Source organism: Lactuca virosa, chromosome 2 (assembly GCF_052849685.1).
Source record: "Lactuca virosa cultivar CGN04683 chromosome 2, Lactuca_virosa_CGN04683_v6, whole genome shotgun sequence".
Lineage (NCBI taxonomy): Eukaryota > Viridiplantae > Streptophyta > Magnoliopsida > Asterales > Asteraceae > Lactuca > Lactuca virosa.
In genome coordinates this window covers 69,597,373-69,616,682 of record NC_136427.1, presented here as the reverse complement: position 1 = coordinate 69,616,682, position 19,310 = coordinate 69,597,373, and positions in this window count along the sequence as shown.

Here is a 19,310-nt window from a genome sequence, read left to right as displayed (position 1 = left end):
GCTTTCACTAAGAGAGATTTTAAGAAGATAGCAATTGTGAAAATTGTATTCTCAAATTCGATTATGATTACGGCATCCCTTTTCATAGTTCGAATTGTGAGATTTGGCAATTGATCTGAACATTTGGGACTTAGTAACATAAATTCTGAATTGTTTAGACACACATGTGAGCTATCTAAGGCAAAGGTGTATGAGCTTAAAAAGCTTAGATAAAGGCTTATCAAAGCATTAGGTATTAGAAATATGAACTTAAGGAATTCAATAAGCATTGTTTTCTAGAAGTCCAATTGTTTTCTGAATACATGTCAAAGCTAGTGGGAGCATAAGTGTTATGCTGGTAAGAAAATAATCATCATGTTAGTGGGAGCATGATTGTTATGGAAAGTATTGCAAGTTAGCAATATTAATTATAGAAAACAAAGATTCACTTTGCAAAGTTGCAAGGGTTGAAAAGTTGTTTTGCTATAATTAAGGGAGAGAATATTATACTTCGTTTCAAAATTCTAAAGCTTAGATCGAGAAATGTTAATAAATTTAGTCAAGGATACATAGTGCATTCTCAAAATTCGATTATGATTACGGCATCCCTCTTCATAGTTCGAATTGCGGGAACATGGCACATAAAATATTATGGCAGAAGGCTGATAAAGTATCACGTCTTTATATGAGACATTATGCATCGTGTCTAATACGCTTCGGGTATGGGACCGATTGCATATGTTATAATATTTGACCATTCTAAATTTTCCAAATGCCTAGGGCATTAAGAGGGAAAAAGGACTAGAATCGGTTTTGACTAAAATAATTAAACAACTATCAAAGGACGGTCTGAGGTTCACTGAGGATTTGTCGCTTGTGAGTAGTTGGAAGTATAGTACTGGATGGACTATATTGACATTATTATGAATAGATAAGATTCTATTAAGAATAAGTTGTCATATAGCAAATATGGAAATGTTTCCATTAATGGGAGTTGGATATTAAGACTCTATGTAGATTAGAAACTTTTATGCAAAAGGATGTTCAAAGGAATGTACTTTGAGTGAGAGACATCACATCTATAAAATTGTTTTGTAACAATTTCTGATAGAGAACTTAGTAATTTCATTAGCCGGGTCTTGGTGACTTTTGTGCTATGACATTACGAAAGAATCATTGCATAAAGTGTTAGAATCTGACATATTCTAAAAGTGGCAAGAATTTGGTATTCTTATACTAATAATAAAAAAAAATTGGGGATTGTGAAATGAGTTTCATTGGGAAAGTTTTTCAATTGATCTATTTCACAGAGTATGGACCATAGGAAACCAAAGTGTGCATGCTTGGAGCATGGGACAATTGTGGTTATAATTCGAGTAATAAGTTGATTGTCTGAAACAGTAAACAATGAATAATGAGTAATCAATATGGTGTTTAAATAAAAGTGTTTTTATTTACGCTCAAAAGTTTTGGGGCCATATAGGATTAATATTATTATTGCGTTTCACTTTGCATGTTTTGACTTCCAGAATAACTAGGTTATTCAAACATCCACAGTCGGTCATACGTTGGAAGTAGGTATGAAGGAAGACTGTCATGAATCTGTCTGTAGATTGTCTAAAGTGTTTAGACATAGCACAAGTTTGCTGCAGAGTTCATGAGTGCTTTGATAAGATTAGAGTATTGGATTAAACCCACGCTCATTTGAATCACTTCATGGTTTTATCACGAGTGATTGGTGAGACGATAACATTGTATATTCTTGAAACCGAGACGTGTTAGTTGTTATTTGCTGGTCGGTTGCACATTGACAATAAGTAAACGTACCAGTAACTTGGTGTTATAAAACTTATTGTTGTGTGTGATTCGATTAGTAGGTGCAAGCAAGCATTTGAGTCGAAGTTTATCCATTCCTTTTACCCAAGGTGGGATAAAAGCGATATCTGTGGGCCCCTCGATGATTTACTGATGACAAAGGAAAGTGCTCGGCCGGGCCAGGACTGATTTGATTTGTTCAATTAGTCAGTCGTCATAAATCGGAAATCGGGAAACGACACATAGACTGAGAGAATGATTTCAATCCATGTCTCATTTCTATACGATATCTTGTAGAATGGAGGAATATATGATCCCTTATCTAAAGGACACGCGTATCTGATAAGATCAGAGTTGACAGCGGCTTTTGGAAGCTACGATTGCTGATCAGGTTCTGAAGTCATACGCAGAATAGTTATTAGACTTATCCAAGTGGGAGACTGTTGGATTAATGTCTAAGTCCATAACTATTTTGGTATGTACTTGACCCGATTGTGAGCATGGTCCTTTTGGGTTGCCTTCACACTGGTGACTAGACAGGATGACAGTTGAGGAGAGAGGTTGATTAGGGCATAAATATGATTTATTTATTATATTATATGATTAATATAATAATTTGGAATCACATTATTAATTAGTATTTAATCAGAAATTAATCAGGAATTAATTTTGGGATTAAAGGAATTAATTAAAAGTACAGGGGTTGTTTTGTAATTATTTGATAGTTGAGACTTTGGGCTATTGGATCACCTTTATTAAGGCTTGAATGAAAATCCTAGAAGGATCTAGGAGTTTTCGTCCAAGGGCTTAAGGAAAGGAGTCCATGGACTTGCTTAGGCCCTAAGCTAAGGGATTGGGGTTTCCACCTTGAAACCCTAGCTAGCCTCAAGTATAAATAGCACCCTAAGGCACTAGAATTCGTCCAAGCCTTGGGAAACCCTAAAAGGGACGAATTTTAGGGCAAGATATCCTTCTCTCCTCTCTCCCATATTCATCCTTTCACCTAGTGTGTTTGTGAGCCATTAGAGGTACTACACTTGTGGTACTTGCTTTCAAGAGCTAAGGAAATTCAAGGAACTAGTTGTTATTACTACATAACAACAAAAGGTATGTATTCTATTCTCCTATGTCAATTTCGAAAATAGTAGATGCATGCTAGGGTTCTTTTGTGTTCATAAAGTTGTATAACTAATAGTGAAAACATAGATCCAACTCTAGGGTTGCATGCACACATAGGATTGTTTGTATAAAACCCATCAGATTGAACCCCACAAGACGCGATACTCCATCCATCCGGGTTCAGATAAAATGTACCTGGATGTCAAGCAACATTATTGGTGGCCTAACATGAAGGCAGAGATTGCCACTTACGTTAGCAAATGCCTCACATGTGCTAAGATAAAGGTGTAATACCAGAAGCCCTCGGGATTACTACAGCAACCAGTAATTCCCGAGTGGAAATGGGAAAGGATTACTATGGATTTTGTGACCAAACTACCCAAGTCGACTGATGGTTTGGATACCACATGGGTAATAGTCGATAGGTTGACAAAATCCGCTCATTTCTTGCCAATAAAAGAATCATACAAGATGGAACGTTTGACGAGGATCTATATCAAGAAAATCGTGAGACTCCACGGAGTGCCCATATCTATCATCTCAGATAGAGATAGTAGGTTTACTTCACGCTTTTGGCAATCACTTCAGAAAGCTATAGGAACACAACTTGACATGAGCACTGCCTACCACCCACAAACGGGTGGTCAAAGCGAACGAACCATTCAAACCCTTGAAGACATGCTTCGCGTATGTGTGATAGACTTTGGAAAGTGGTGGGATACCCACTTGCCTTTGATCGAATTCTCATACAACAACAGTTATCCTTCGAGCATCAAAGTCGCTCCTTTCAAGGCATTGTATGGGCGTAAATGTTGATCACCGTTATGTTGGGCTGAGGTAGGAGACACTCAATTAGCAAAAGGGCAAACATCAGACAATGCACTAACGGGACCAGAGATCATACGCGAGACGACCGAGAAGATAATTCAGATCAGGGCCCGACTGCAATCATCACGAGACAGACAAAAGGGCTACGCCGATAAGCGACGGAAGCCCTTGGAATTTAGAGTCGGGGATAGGGTGTTATTAAAGGTCTCTCCTTGGAAAGGGGTGATTCATTTTGGGAAACGGGGAAAACTAAACCCTCGATACATTGGACCCTTCGAGATTCTTGCCCGAATAGGTCCAGTGGCTTATAGACTGCAGTTACCCGCTGAACTCAGCAGTGTACACCCCGTGTTCCATGTTTCCAATTTGAAAAAGTGTTTATCCGACGAAACCCTCGTCATTCCACTTGAAGAAGTTGAAATCAACAAGAATCTCCTGTTCATCGAGGAACCAATCGAAATCATGGACAGGGAGGTGAAGCGTACTAAGGAAAGTCGCATTCCGATTGTGAAAGTTCGATGGAACGCGAGACGCGGACCAGAGTTCACATGGGAACGTGAAGACCAAATGAAGCAGAAGTACCCTAACATATTCTCGCATTCTCAAATCTAGCTTTCAAAAGAATTTCGGGACGAAATTCCCTCTAACGGGGGGATGATGTCACAACTAGGAATTTTGATGCTTTGGAACAACAACAATGATAACATTTGTGAACCAAAAATGTGAAAGCATGTATGATGCTTATTCAATAACAACAAAACTTCCATCAAACACTTTATACAAGCACTGCAATTACTCAACAAAGAATTGGAAACCCTAGAAATCCCGGTTTAAGTCCATTTTGTACTAGGATTTTCTTATTGGGCCTAATGGACCGATAAGCTTCCAATTTGACTATTTTGGGCTTAGAACTCTTAAAGGAACCCTAATTGGACCCATATGCATGAAACTTAATATTTTGGGCCTTATAAGCCTAAAATGAACTAGGATATATTCAATGGGCCTTATTGGGCCATAACAAATTTAAATTGCCCTAATGGGCCATAAAACCCATTCCTTGACTTATTTTGGGCCGTGAACGCTCTCCAAAGACCAACTGGGCCAAAAATCATCTAATTGGGCCAAAATATGGACTTGAGCACAAAAAGGCCCAATTCCTTTTCTTTCTTCTCCTTCTCTCGGCCCAACTACACAAATGGGGGGAAAAGAGTTCACTTTCCTACATGCCACCTCACAATTACACATAGGATATCCATGCAACATCTCATACTTCCAAGCACCTATCACTTCACACTCTCTCTTCTCCCCTCTCTTTTCTTCTTCGGCCGAGAACACATCACACACACTCACACTCTTCCAAATTCTCTCAAACACTCACAAGAACATCCTTATACTTTCCCTCAAATTTTCGAGAATCACAAGGGCTACAAGGAGATCTTTTCTTAATATCACAAATCTTTGGTAAGTTGTTGCTTCATCCATACTTTAACTTCTTCATTTCCTTAAAAATCTTCCCTTAACTCATACAAAATTCGTGATCTTGCCTCTTAGAACACATCTAAGCCAAAAATCCTCCAAGAAGCTTGCTAGGCCGAGAATAGCATCAAACTTCTTCCATTCTTCTTCAAAACCGAACCCACAAACTCAAGGTGAGTTCATACCCCTCTCTTTTCGGTTTTCATAAGTTTTATGGGGGAGAATACAAGTAAAATGTGTAGATCTATGTGTATGTGTATGCTATGTATGATTTTATGCATGTATGTGAGATTATATGTGTTTATGTGGTAAATATGTAACAAAAAGGGAAGAAATCACGAAATCTATGGCATAATAAGGAAAACAAACATGATCTCTGAAATATTACACTAAACAAGTCAAGAATATTACCCTCTAAGTTTATGATAAACATATTTCAACATAAAACCAATTTTTGGGCTTAAATTGTCAAATAAACAAAAGTTGGGTTAAAAATTGCCCTTCACGGTTTTCTTAAGGGTCAAAAGAGTCAAAACAGTTAAAATAAATGTTTTTATCAATACTATGCTTTTTAAGGGACTTGGAATGTAAATTGTAGCTTAATGGGCCAAATTTTGGGCTTTTCGGCCCATTAAGCCCAAAATTGCGAAAAACATGATTTTCAAGGGGCTGAAATGATAAATTCCTCAAAACAGGGGATAAAAAGTTAAACAAAACTATTTCAAGGGTTAAAATGCTTTTCTTTTCCAAAAAGGATCAAAAATGTAAAGTTTTTGGATTTTGGGTCAAAATTGTAAAAGTTGCAAAAAGTTTGGACTTTAACCAAAAAACACTTTTGTGGAAGGGCTGAAACTGCCAAAGAATAAGTTTTGAGATAAAAATATCACTTGAACAAGTCTATGGGTCAAATGTGTCAAGAAAATGGGTTAAGGGCTAAAATGTCCTTTTTTATATATATAGAAGGGACTAAAATTGTCATTTTTGTTAAAGAAAGGCGGAATAGGTCAAGCCAATATTTTGAATCAATTATTTCACTATTAAGATTTTTGAGTCAAAAATACCAAAAACTACAACTCATGAAAATGGGAAGAGGAATATATGTATAATTCCAAAAATCGTTATAAACTACAACTCACGAAAGTAGCAGGACTTTGTATTCCTCTTCTCCTCGTTTGTTAGGCTTATGTATAATCAAAGTAAACAAATTCAGGTCGTTAATCAATAGTAATCAATGTTGTTTGGATTAAGTGAGTAATAACGGGCGACACCTCTAAGGGTCGTTCGTAGTCTGTAGTTATAACTAGTCATTATCATGCATGGTTATAACGACTCACGAAATTAATTAATCCAATACCATCCGAGTAATCAAGGAAGAGTAATCAAAATCATTCGTTGTGGCGGTATAGCAATGTGAAAAACAATTATATTTTTATGTATTCGGAAAACAACGGGTTTTTCGAGGAAATCAATATCACTCGCTTGTATTTTTCTATGACTATAATACAAAACTCCCTTTTATACACGTATTGAAATCATTCATGCATCAACTTATGGATCTTCACACTTTGGTAAACAATTGTCTTTTCAGAAAATATCGGATTTTCTGGGTTTTTATAAACAACACAAATCATTTTTATCACAACCCTGCTTATGAACTCACCAAGATTTCATATGTTGACGTTTTTCAAAATAACTTGTTTTCTCAGGTAACTGGTAAGCTGCAAGGGTAATATCAAGTATGTTAGGAAGCTATGTTTTGAAAACTCTTAAACAACTTATGTTATGGATGTGTAATATTTAAAACAATATACTGGATGTGAACAATATCAGTTGTAATGTATTGATTCGTGGTGATGTTTATGTTATGATTCATTTATATCCATTGTGATGATATTCAATTTAAGTCACGCGAGCCCTCGGACGTTTACGCCGTCTGGTTCGGGGGTGTGACATGACCGGTTAGGTCAGTATCCTGTTTAGGATGTTGCTAGGCTATTATGATCTGCTAGATTGGTATCCTGGTATATAGGATGATGCTATGTTAGTGACCTGGTTAGGTCGGTATCCTGGTTATAGGATGTTGCTATGATTGATGATATGTTAGATCGGTATGACTGTTATATATATACCAGTATATGTTATTTATGTGCACATGGTTATTGTTGATGGGTGGGTTGAGGCGGGGTCCTGCTTCGTGCGGTTGAGGCCAACATACCCGACGAGCGGTCCGGATAGACTGTGAACCTGCATGACGGTACAGTCATACCGAAGGCTCGAGATAGATCCAGGTAGACTGTAGGCCTTGCAAGGCGGTCCAGTCAAGCTGAGGGTTCAGTATGCATGTTGTTCTGTAATCGTTAATATGATATGATTATGGTTATATGAGGTTGGTATTTTGGGGGCAACTCACTAAGCTTTCGGGCTTACAGTTTCAGTTTATTGTTTCAGGTTTAGCGGATGGCCGCGGGGAGGCGAAGGCGTGACCGTACACTTCCTCGATTGATGATTATGATTTCTGGGAACTCTGATGTTTAAACTACTTTGAAAACAAATTGTAATAACTGAATGGTTTCAAATGATTTAAAAAGTTTTAATTGGCTCGAATTTTATTGGTGTGACACTATACATGACGTCATCTACCCCCGAACGTTTCCGCCGTTACGGTTTAGGGATGTGACAGATTGGTATCAGAGAAATTGTTTATAGTGAACTAAGTATACCGAACCTTACATGGTATACAACTATAAACAATAGGGGGCCGAAGTGCTCTGACCTAGAAGTATACTTTTAAAATATATAAGTATTTTTATAAGAAGTATACAAGTATACCTGAGTACCAGAAACAGTGTTATAAGTACAACAAAACAAAAGTATTTGGATGTTGGACGCTGCGGTTAAACTTGGATAGTTATGTAATCATGTATGGGATCAATATAGCCTGATCAACTATATTCATTTGAGACATGACCAACATGTGTCTGGGAGTGATCATGGTGTTGCAGCAAGCCTAAAACGTACCAAACTATATACATCAAGATACCGATAGAACAGAGTATACAACTTAAGATACTATAGGAGTATTTTAGCTAGAGCCGAATACAGCATACAGATTCATTCCAAGCGTTGCTACTTATGTCTTCCTAGCGATAGTTACTTGCATTAGTAACCTTTCTCTGTCTATCGCTTAATAGAACACTCTATTTATCAAGATGAGATATATCTTGTGTCATATCTCTTGATTTAAAAATCTAGGGGACTTGCCATCCTCTTCTTCCTGATTATTTCTAGAAAAAGATGCCTCCCAGAAAGAGACCCAGCAGAAAGAATAACGACCCTCCGCCACCACCACCTCCTCAGTTCGATCCTTTCATGTTCCAAGCAGCAGTTACAGCCGTCGTGACTGCAGCAATAGCGCAAATAAACTCTGGTGGGGCTAGCGGATCCGGAGGTGGTACTCATCCCCAGAACCTCAGCAATCAGGGACATCAAAAGGAGTGTTCCAATAAGGATTTCATGAACGCGAAACCCAATTCCTTCGACAGCAATGGAGGAGTTATTTCCCTAACTCGATGGTTCGAGAAGATTGAATCCATCTTCAAGATTTGCACCTGTTCTGAAGCCAACAAGGTGAAGTTTTCCGCATGCACTTTCACCAACAAAGCATTGACCTGGTGGAATGGTCGAGTCAAATCCTTAACCCTGTCGGTAGCAAATGTCATGGGTTGGGAAAGCTTAAAAGAACTCATGCTTGTTGAGTACTGCCCAGGGGCAAAATGCAGAAGTTAGAGCACGAGCTATGGAACCTGAAGATGAAGGGTTCCGACATTGCTGCCTACACAGCTAGATTCTGTGATCTGGCTCTCCTCTGTCTAGGAATGGTCACCCCGGAAAGCAAGAAAATTAAGAGATACATTTGCGGATTTATGCCCCCAAGTCAAGGAAATGTCATGGCTGCTAAGCCTACCACTTTTGACAGCGCCAAGTGCCTGGCGCAGACCCTTATAGATCACGGGGTTGATCTGGATGAAGTAACAGCCGCTCCTGAACCACCAAAGGAGAGTGGTGGGAAGAAGAAATTCTGGAACAAGCGTAAGGGACAGTCATTGCAGGAGCCCTCCAAGAAACAACAAATAGTGGCAGTCCACGCTGCTTGTAACGACGTAAATTTCCAAAACAATTTTTCATTTTAAAAACATACTCTCATTCATAAAATATCATAGTAATCCAATGTAACACATGTTATCTCAATAAACAAATCCCAAGATCCTAAAATACATAAATCCTCTCAGTGTGTACGGATCATGCCGGCGCCTTCCCGCGATCCTCGCTAGTACCTGAAACACATAACAAAACAACAGTAAGCATAAATGCTTAGTGAGTTCCCCAAAATACCACAAGCAACACATATGCCACTCGAGGCTACAATACGACCCTCCGGTCGATGTGTCTCAGCGGGACCCTCCAGTCCCGTAGCTCGTTGGACCCTCTGGTCCGGTCATAGCTCGTCGGACCCTTCGGTCCAGTCTGTGTCGTTGGACCCTTCAGTCCGGTCTATATCGTTGGGCCCTCCGGCCCAGTCTGTTCAACACATAGCATACATACAACACAATGCACATAACTCATATATATACACATACCATACAAGACCCTCTGGTCTACACATAAATACCACTCTAGGTAATGTATAGTGAGAACATTCACCTCAATGAAGTCGGATAGACTCCCGTGCTCAACGACCCGACTTAGCCTCCTCCTATTATTCAGATAACATCCCCGATCAATATTCACTCATGATCTCATCTCTACAGATTGGGTAGAAGTCCATTCTACCCTTCCCTGAACTCTCCTGAATCAGTCTTGACCAGAACCCTAAAGCCAACGAAAGTCAACGGTCAAATTTGACCCGACTCGTCGGGTGCACAAGGGCGACTCGGCGAGTCCATGCAGGTCCTCTGAATCCTTTCAGCCTCTCTTGGCTCGTCGAGTCATCCTTCCACTCGACAGGTTACACCTGTCACGAATCGCGGGGCAACCCCTACTCGACTCGTCGAGTCCACTTATGGACTCGGCGAGTTGCCTCCATGTTCATCCTCAAATGACCTCCTAAGGTCAGATCTGCTTCCCTCACTATCAGATCTACCCTTCAAATATTCAAATATCACGTAAAGGTGCAACCTTTACGTGCATGCAACCCACAACAAGTCATAAATGGGGAAATAGCTCTAAAAATGGCAACCTAGTCCCCAATCTTTCATTTGCTTGCATAAAGCTGAGGGATAGTGACTCTATGGACCTCTCATGGTCCAGATCTGATGCTATTAACACAAAGGGGGCCTCATACTCACTAGATCTTACATAAAATGGAGGTAAAAACCCTAAAATCATGAAATCTATCATATCAACACGAAATAGAAGGGATTATACCTCCAGAGATGAACTCTCAAGATGATTAGCCCAGATCCAAGCTCCCTTCACGCTCTAGATGGGTGTTTCCTTCTTCCTTCTAGCAAAACTACACCAAAAGTGATGTATTAGCCTCTTCTTGCTCTCAACTCTCTCACTGCTCTCTCTAGGGTTTCTCTGGGGTGCATTGGCCACAAATGGAGGCCATAAAGGCCTTTAAATAGGGCACATGCCCGGGGATTTAGGGTTTCACTTTACAGCGCGGACTCGCCGAGTCCACGTATCTACTCGTCGAGTCCGGTCATTAATCCAGTCAAGAACTTGCGATCCTACTCGGCGAGTCTGAGCGTCTACTCGCCGAGTCCCTCCATAAAACCCAAAATAAATAACTAAAGTAAGATACCTGGGAATCTGGATGTTACAATTCTCCCCCACTAGAATCAGACTTCGCCCTCGAAGTCTTGCCCCGCAAACAACTCTGGATGCTGCTCCTACATCTCGAACTCCGGCTCCCAAGTTAGCTCGGACCCTCTCCGATGTTGCCACTGGACCTGAACCAGGGGCACCTCCTTGTTCCTCAGAACCTTGATCTTCCGATCCAAAATCGCGATCGGTTTCTCAACATAATTCAACCTCGCATCTACCTGAATGTCCTCCAGCGGCACTACCGCTGACTCATCGGCTACACACTTCCTCAACAGAGACACATGGAAGGTATCATGAATCTGGCTCAACTCCACAGGTAGCTCCAAACGATACGCTACCCTGCCCACTCTCGCGGTCACTCTGAACAGACCGATGTACCGGGGCCCCAGCTTGCCCCTCTTCCTGAACCGAATCATTCCTTTCCAAGGAGACACCTTCAGGAGTACGAAGTCTCCCACCTGGAACTCAAGCTCGGATCGTCGCCTATCAGCATAACTCTTCTGACGACTCTGAGCCGTCAATAACCTCTGTCTAACCTGCTATATCTGCTCTGTCGTCTGAAGCACTATCTCGGTGCTACCCATCACACGCTGCCCTACCTCTCCCCAGCAAATGGGAGTCCGACACCTCCTCCCATACAACAACTCGAAGGGAGGCATACCAATACTCGAATGGTGGCTGTTGTTGTAGGAAAACTCAGCCAACGGCAAGTACGTGTCCCAACTTCCCCCGAAGTCCAACACACATGCTCGAAGCATGTCCTCGAGTGTCTGAATCGTCCGCTTACTCTGTCCGTCCGTCTGGGGGTGGTAGGCGGTACTGAAATGCAACCTCGTACCCAACTCCTCGTGGAACTTCTTCCAGAACCTGGAAGTGAAACGTACATCTCGATCTGACACAATCGAGATCGGCACCCCATGCCGCGATACGACCTCCCTCACATACAACTCTACCAGCCTCTCAGCAAAAGAGCTCTCACTGATAGCAAGAAAATGTGCGCTCTTTGTCAGCCGGTCGACGATCACCCAAATTGCATCGACACCGCGTGCGGCCCTCGGCAATTTGGTGATGAAATCCATAGAAATTTGTTCCCACTTCCATTGGGGAACCTCAAGTGGCTGTAACTTGCCATGCGGACGCTGGTGCTCGGCCTTAACCCTGCGACAGGTCAAGTACCTCTCAACAAACCATGCTACATCCCTCTTCATACAGGGCCACCAATAGTCCCTCTTCAGGTCCAAATACATCTTAGTGGCCCCGGGATGGATCGAGAACCTCGATCGGTGCGCCTCCTCCATCAAAGTGATGCACGTCCCGCCTGCATACGGAACCCAAATCCGACCCTGAAAGGTCATCAGCCCACGACTATCGGTAAGAAACTCAGGTACCTGCCCAATCACCCTCTCTCTCTTGCGGTTCTCCGGTCTCACGGCCTCTGCCTGGGCCTCCCGAATGGTGTCCAACACCGGAGTCATCACTGTCAATCGCATACAAGTGTCTCAAATCGAGGCACTCTCCGCCCTACGACTCAGCGCATCAGCTACAACATTAGCTTTGCCCGGTTGGTACAGGATTTCAAAATCGTAATCATTTACCACATCCAACCATATCCTCTGGCGCATATTTAGGTTGGGCTGATCCATCAGATACTTCAAACTCTTGTGGTCCGTGTATATGGTACACCGAACCCCATACAGGTAATGGCGCCAGATCTTGAGGGCGAACACCACTGCCCACAACTCCAGATCGTGGGTGGGATACCTTGTCTCATGAGGCTTCAGCTGCGTCGATGCATACGCTATCACATGCCCTCTCTGCATAAGCACCGCACCCAACCCTGATATCGATGCGTCGCAGTACACCACAAAATCCTCCATTCCTTCTGGAAGGGATAACACCGGGGCTTCGCACAACCTCTGGCGAAGAGTCTCAAACGAGGCCTGCTGCTCAGGACCCCACGAAAAAGTAACGCCCTTCCGGGTCAACCTGGTGAGAGGCACGGCGATCTTGGAGAAATCTTTAATAAATCTCCTATAATAGCCGGCCAACCCCAGAAAACTCCTAATCTCGGTGGGGGATCTCAGCACCTCCCAAATCATCACCGCCTCAATATTGGCCGGATCGACCAATATCCCATTCTGATTAACGAGATGTCCCAGGAACTGGACCGCTCGTAACCAGCAATCACACTTGGAGAATTTTGCGTAAAGCCTCTCCGATCTCAGAACTCCGAGGATCTCCCTCAAATGTTCCTCATGCTGCTCTCTGGATCTCGAATACACCAATATGTCATCGATGAACACGATCACCAATCGATCCAACATCGGCCTACACACCCTGTTCATGAGATCCATGAACGCTGCCGGTGCATTGGTGAGCCCGAAAGGCATCACCACAAACTTGTAATGCCCGTAACGAGTCCTGAACGCCGTCTTCTGGACATCCTCATCACGCACTCTCATCTGATGATATCCAGACCTCAGATCAATCTTAGAGAACCAAGACGCTCCCTGCAACTGATCAAACAGATCATCAATCCTCGGCAGTGGGTAACGGTTCTTGACTGTTAACTTGCTCAACTCCCGGTAATCAATGCACATCCGGTGTGAACCATCCTTTTTCTTGACAAAAAGGATCGGCGCTCCCCACGGAGAGCTACTCGTTCTGATAAATCCCTTCCCCAACAACTCCTGAAGCTGTGAGGATAACTCCTGCATCTCTGGTGGCGCAAGACGATAGGGCGCCTTGGCGATAGGCACCGCTCCCGGAACCAAATCGATGCGAAACTCCACCATCCTCTAGGGAGGCACACCCGGCAACTCCTCGGGGAAAACGTCCGGGAACTCACGTACTATCGGCACATCATCAACAGAACTAGGCCTCTCCGCCGCTACTCATGTGTCCATCACGTAGGCCACAAACCCCCCACTACAGCCCTGCTGTCGACTCTGCCTCGCTCTAGCAGCCGAACAGAATGCTGACCCTGAACGGGTACCCTCGCCGTACACCGTAAGAACTCCCCCACTAGGGTCTCGTATGGTCACCAACTGTCGCTCGCAGTCGATAACCGCTCCAAACCTACTCAACCAGTCCATGCCCACGATGACACAGACATCTCCCATCGCAATCGGGACCAAATCAATCGGAAACTCAACGCCGAAGATCTCGAGTACACATCCTCGGATCATATCAGTAGCATACACCGCTCGCTCGTCGGCTATAGAAACTCGTAGAGGTCGACTCAACGCCTCTCGCTGAACACTGATGTGCTGACTAAATGCTAATGACACGAAAGATCGACTCGCACACGAGTCGAATAACACCAACGCAGGTACAAAACTCACAAGAAAAGTACCTAAGCATAACACAATATAAGCACAAAATCTCAAACTCAAAATAGGTAAGTAAAAGAATACATACCGGCCACGACATCGGGCGCTGCGCGGACCTCCTCCGCTGTCAACTGGAAGGCTCTCCCGCTAGCCTTCGGTGCCTCGGCCTTCGCTGGCCGGACCTCGATAGCTCTAGCAGCAGGTGTAGACCCCTTTGCTGATCCCTGTAGTAGCTGAGGGCAATCGTCCTTCCAATGGCCGGTCTGGTTGCAATGAAAGCAAACCGAGAATCCTTTGGGGCAATCCCTCGCGAAACGCCCCTCCTTCCCACACTTGTAACACACCCCAGCTCTGCACACCCCCTCGTAACTCTTGCCGCACTTCCCACAAGTGCGGCCCTTCGGACCCCCAGATCTCGAATCAACGGGCTTTGTCCGCTTGGCTGCCGGCTGCGCCTGTGTCGGTCGCCTGTCCCTCCTCTGAGACTCGGCCTCCTCCCTGACCTGAGTCTCCAGCTCAATCTCTCTCTTCCGGGCATTTGCCTGAAGCTCGGCAAATGCCTGGTATGACGAGTTCTCCACGAACTCACGGATATCCCTCCTCAGTATGCTCAAGTACCGGCTCATACGTGCCTGCTCAGTCGACACGTGCTCAGGGAAAAACAACACCCTCTTGTGAAACATCCTCGTAATCACCGTCACAGACTCAGTTCCCTGCTTGAGGGATAAGAACTCCTGGGCTAGACATTCCCTCTCCACAGGGGGAACATACTCATCTCAAAACATCATGGTGAACCTCTCCCAGGTCACCGTAGTAAGCTCTGCCGTAGTGAAGTCTGCCGTCACAAACTTCCACCAATCTTTCGCTCCCAAGCGAAGCTGGTTAAGCACAAACCTAACCCTCAGATGCTCCGGACACGAGCAGGTGTAGAAGCATCCCTCGATGTCAGAAATCCACCTCATCGCAGAAATCGGGTCCTACGTCCCATCAAACTCTGGTGGCTTCGTGTTGCTGAACTCTCGGTACAGCAACGAGTCACCTCCCTGGTGCCTGGCAGCAGCGACAGCTGCGGTGGCTGCAGCAACAGCAGCCTCAGTAAGAGCAGCGTACCGCTCATCAAAAGTCTCGATCAGCGTGGTCTTGATAGACCCGAACATCTCTGGTATCTCAGCTCGAATGGCCACAGCCACCTCCTCGTGAATCAATCTACGAATCTCCTCATCGCTGGTACCACTGGTACCACTGCCTCCTGGGTGGTGGCGCGTCCCAACCATGATGTCTCTGAAATACAACACAAAAGAATCAGAGACTCGTTCGAGTATACTCGCACTCGATACTCAACCCTACTTGTTCTTTAGTACCCTAAGGATTCTTACTTGGACTGCTCACCGATCTGGTGTTTCCAGTAGTACGGGCCCTTATACTACCTTCCACAACGCAACGGTATTCACCCCAAGTCCTCCTCCTAGGGTCCCAGATCTCAAGTACTCTATATCTCACTAAACTCAGGCTACTCTCTGGTAGACCACTCATAAGTTCCTCGCTGCTACCTACTTACTCTCGAATTATCTCATAGCAGCAGTAACTCCTACTCTAAGGCATCACAAATCAGGCCCACTCTAGTCCTAACCATGAATACCTAGCCTACTCTAGCATGCATAACATATCACATAATATCTCATAACACATAATGTAAGGGTATTTTGGGAAATCACCGTTCGGGCGCTGGCTGATCGTACACACTGCTCCGTTCCGCTTTTCTCAAAAGTCCTTTACTCTTTTGGAAAAATTGTTTCTTTTCTGAAAAATTCTCTCAAATCCTCAGTTTGAGTTCAGATACGCCCGGAGGTGTGTCCGAGTCTCTCAAACCAAGGCTCTGATACCAACTTGTACAGACGTAAATTTCCAAAACAATTTTTCATTTTAAAAACATACTCTCATTCATAAAATATCATAGTAATCCAATGTAACACATGTTATCTCAATAAACAAATCCCAAGATCCTAAAATACATAAATCCTCTCAGTGTGTACGGATCATGTCGGCGCCTTCCCGCGATCCTCGCTAGTACCTGAAACACATAACACAACAACTGTAAGCATAAATTCTTAGTGAGTTCCCCAACATACCACATGCAACACATACGCCACTCGAGGCTACAATACGACCCTCCGGTCGATGTGTCTCAGCGGGACCCCCCAGTCCCGTAGCTCGTTGGACCCTCTGGTCCGGTCATAGCTCGTCGGACCCTTCGGTCCAGTCTGTGTCGTTGGACCCTTCGGTCTAGTCTATATCGTTGGGCCCTCCGGCCCGGTCTGTTCAACACATAGCATACATACAACACAATGCACATAACTCATATATATACACATAGCATACAAGACCCTCTGGTCTACACATAAATACCACTCTAGGTAATGTATAGTGAGAAGACTCACCTCAATGAAGTCGGATAAACTCTCGTGCTCAACGTCCCGACTTAGCCTCCTCCTATTATTCAGATAACATCCCCGATCAATATTCACTCATGATCTCATCTCTACAGATTGGGTAGAAGTCCATTCTACCCTTCCCTGGACTCTCCTGAATCAGTCTTGACCAAAACCCTAAAGTCAACGAAAGTCAACGGTCAACTTTGACCCGACTCGTCGAGTGCACAAGGGCGACTCGGCGAGTCCATGCGGGTCCTCTGAATCCTTTCAGCCTCTCTTGGCTCGTCGAGTCATCCTTCCACTCGACGGGTTACACCTGTCACGAATCGCGGGGCAACCCCAACTCGACTCGTCGAGTCCACTTATGGACTCGGCGAGTTGCCTCCATGTTCATCCTAAAATGACCTCCTAAGGTCAGATCTGCTTCCCTAACTATCAGATCTACCCTTCAAATGTTCAAATGTCACGTAAAGGTGCAACCTTTATGTGCATGCAACCCAAAACAGGTCATAAATGGGGAAATAACTCTAAAAATGGCAACCTAGTCCCCAATCTTTCATTTGCTTGCATAAAGCTGAGGGATAGTGACTCTATGGACCTCTCATGGTCCAGATCTGATGCAATTAACACAAAGTGGGCCTCATACTCACTAGATCTTACATAAAATGGAGGTAAAAACCCTAAAATCATGAAATCTATCATATCAACACGAAATAGAAGGGATTATACCTCCAGAGATGAACTCTCAAGATGATTAGCCCAGATCCAAGCTCCCTTCACGCTCTAGATGGGTGTTTCCTTCTTCCTTCTAGCAAAACTACACCAAAAGTGATGTATTAGCCTCTTCTTGCTCTCAACTCTCTCATTGCTCTCTCTAGGGTTTCTCTGGGGTGCATTGGCCGCAAATGGAGGCCATAAAGGCCTTTAAATAGGGCACATGCCCGGGGATTTACGGTTTCACTTTACAGCGCGGACTCGCCGAGTCCACGTATCTAATCGTCGAGTCCGGTCATTAATCCAGTCAAGAAATCGCGATCCTACTCGGCGAGTTTGAGCGTCTACTCGCCGAGTCCCTCCATAAAACCCAAAATAAATAACTAAAATAAGATACATGGGAATCCGGATGTTACACTGCTACTACTCCTGCTGCAGTTCCCACTACTCCAACAACTCCCAGCCGCTATGTTGGAAACCTACCTTTGTGCAAAAAATGCAACTTCCATCATTTGGGAGTTGTAGAGAAATGCAATACAACAAATATGGCAAAAAGGGGCACACAGCGCGATTCTGCAAGACACCAGCTCAACCAACCAACCAGGCTACTGAAGCAGGCGTGGGTCAAGCCTGTTATGGTTGTGGGGAGGTTGGGCACTTCAAAAGAAATTGCCCCAAGGCAACAACAGGCGGTAACACAGGGAAGGTGCTGGCGATGGGCCAGGAGGAGGCAGTTGCTGATCCCACGGTTGTTACGGGTGCGTTCTTCCTCGACAACTCTTATGCATGCATTCTTTTCAACTCTGGTGCGAAGAGGAGTTTTGTTAGTCATGCATTTAAACATGTACTCAAATGTAAATCCCAACCTTTAACTGAAACATTTACCGTCGAGATGGCTAACGGAAAGGAAGAGAGCACTAACGACATATTCATAGGCTGTACCCTTACCTTCAACGATCACTCCTTCCAAATCGATCTTATGCCAGTTGGCATAAAGAGCTTTGATGTCATCATTGGTATGGATTGGCTGAGCCGAAATCGTGCTGATATCCTTTGTTACGGAAAATCCATCCGTCTCAATCTGCCCTCTGGCGAAACTCTCGTAGTTTACGGCTATAAACTCAGCTCAAACCTTTGAATCATTTCATGCATCCAAGCCCAGAAATATCTGCGAAAGGAATGCCATGCATTCCTAGCTCACATTGTTGACGAAAAGCAAAAAGTTAAATACTTCGAGAGCATCCTCGAAGTCTACAACTTTCCTGAGGTCTTCCCCGAAGATCTTCCAGGAATCCTCCCGAGCGTCAATTCGAGTTCCGTATCGACTTTATCCCCGGAGCTACTCCTGTGGCTAAATCCCCATATCGTCTGGCACCGGCAGAAATGCAAGAGTTATCCAACCAGCTCAATGAGCTACTCAGCAAAGGATTTATAAGACCGATTTTCTCACCCTGGGGAGCCCCGATCTTATTCGTGAAAAAGAAAGATGGATCCTTTCGGATGTGCATCGATTATCAAGAACTGAACAACCTTACCATCAAGAACCGTTATCCCTTACCCAGAATCGACGACCTCTTCGATCAACTTCAGGGAGCCAGTTATTTCTCAAATATAGACCTAAGATCAGGGTACCATCAGTTACGAGTTCACGAGAACGATGTGCCCAAGACAGCATTCTGAACTCGTTATGGACACTACGAGTTTGTAGTAATGCCCTTTGGTCTAACCAACACACTGGCGGTATTCATGGACCTGATGAATCGGGTGTGCCTCCCTTTCCTAGACA